At 54.3% G+C, this 1902-nt stretch overlaps 1 pseudogene; it reads left to right on the top strand.

Moving 5' to 3' along the window:
* The first annotated feature begins 408 nt into the window (after nucleotides 1-408).
* On the top strand, nucleotides 409-1529 carry LOC102249276 (annotated as a pseudogene).
* Nucleotides 1530-1902: the final 373 nt, after the last annotated feature.

The following is a 1902-nucleotide window of genomic DNA, read 5'->3' as shown; positions in this document are numbered from 1 at the left end:
CCTTATAGTATAGTTTATTATCATGTAGTTTGACACTTCCTGCTTTGATCTTTTTAAAGATTGCTGTCGCTATTGGGGTCTTTTGTGTTTCCATATAAATTTGGGGTATTTTTTCTAGTTCTATGAAAAATGCCACTGGTATTTTTGATAGGAATTGTGTTGAATCTATAGATTGCTTTGGGTAGTATGGACATTTTAACGGTATTCATTCTTTCTATGAGCATAGTAATGCTTCCAATTATTAGTATCTTCTTTGATTTCTTTCTTCAATGTGTTATAATTTTTTGAGTACAGGTCTTTTACCTCCTTGGTTAAATTTATTTCTTGGGGTTTTTATGTAATTGAAAATGAGATTGTTTGGACATTGTTAATTTCCTCGGGCTCTCGCTAACTCCTCTGTGTGGCGTCTCCCAAGGTACATGTACCCGTCCATGGACCAGCTGGCCGAGATGCTGCCAGGAGTCCTCCACCAGTTTGGGGTGAAGAGCGTCATTGGCATGGGGACTGGGGCTGGAGCCTACATCCTCACTCGATTTGCTCTGAACAACCCCGAGATGGTGGAGGGCCTGGTGCTCATCAACGTGAACCCCTGTGCCGAGGGCTGGATGGACTGGGCGGCCTCCAAGATCTCTGGATGGACCCAGGCCCTTCCGGACATGGTGGTGTCCCACCTCTTTGGGAAGGAGGAAATGCAGAACAATGTGGAGGTGGTGCACACCTACCGCCAGCACATCCTTAATGACATGAACCTGGCAACCTGCACCTGTTCACCAACGCCTACAACAGCCGGCGGGACCTGGAGATCGAGCGGCCGATGCCAGGAGTGCACAGGGTCACCCTGCAGTGTCCTGTGTTGCTGGTGGTTGGGGACAGTTCTCCCGCCGTGGATGCTGTGGTGGAGTGCAACTCAAAACTGGACCCAACCAAGACCATCCTCCTCAAGATGGGGGACTGTGGCGGCCTCCCGCAGATCTCCCAGCCAGCCAAGCTCGCGGAGGCTTTCAAGTACTCCGTGCAGGGCATGGGATACATGCCCTCTGCCAGCATGACCCGCCTGATGCGGTCCCGCACGGCCTCGGGCTCCAGTGTCACGTCCCTGGAGGGGTCCCGCAGCCGCTCCCACACCAGCGAGGGCGCCCGCCTGGACATCACCTCCAACTCCGGCTCCACTGGGAACAACGCCGGGCCCAAGTCCATGGAGGTGTCCTGCTAGGCGGCCTGCGCGCACCGCCGCCCCCTGGACTGTGGGACCATAGTAGCTGCCCCTACTATGCCTCCCCAGCCCCTGCCCTCCCCAGCCCCTGCCCGCCATACCACACGCAACTCGGTATTAACCCCAAGCTAGTTTTGTAGGAGGGAGCTCTGGCCATGACTTTAGATGGGATTTGTCCAGGGCGCCCCCTCCAGGGCCGGGCGGGGTGGACCAAAGGAACGTAAGCATCTTAGTGTGCCCTGTGCATTGAAGAGTGGTCTGGTGGCCGCTGGCTTCCCCTCCCTCCAAGATGCCAAACCGCCCCAAACAAGAAACACAGCAGGAAACAGGTCCTAATCCAGGCCTAGGCCAACCCGGGCATCCGGGCTCTCAGGGGCCTTTAGGGGAAGTCAGCCCACCTGCTTCTGTTTCCTCTCCCGCTAAAGACAAACCCACTCAGTTTCTGGAAACAAAACCCTCCTCTGGTTTGGGGAGGAGGGAGCAGCGAGCCCAGGGAGGTTGGGCTGGTGTAGGCAAAACAGGCAGCGGGAAAAGAGGCGGAGCTTACTGGGAGGCTCAGAGAGTTTGGAAAAGCAAATCTATGTAGCTCACCTGAAATCGATTTTTAAAGTTCGCGCATACACTTTGCAATGCCGACGCACGCACGCAGGCCTGCTTTCCTGACATTTGTTTTTCATGAACACAAAGGC

This window comes from Myotis brandtii, unplaced genomic scaffold (assembly GCF_000412655.1).
Source record: "Myotis brandtii unplaced genomic scaffold, ASM41265v1 scaffold1259, whole genome shotgun sequence".
Taxonomy (NCBI): domain Eukaryota; kingdom Metazoa; phylum Chordata; class Mammalia; order Chiroptera; family Vespertilionidae; genus Myotis; species Myotis brandtii.
The sequence above is the reverse complement of the archived record's forward strand: the minus strand, read 5'-3'. Positions and strand labels throughout refer to the sequence as shown.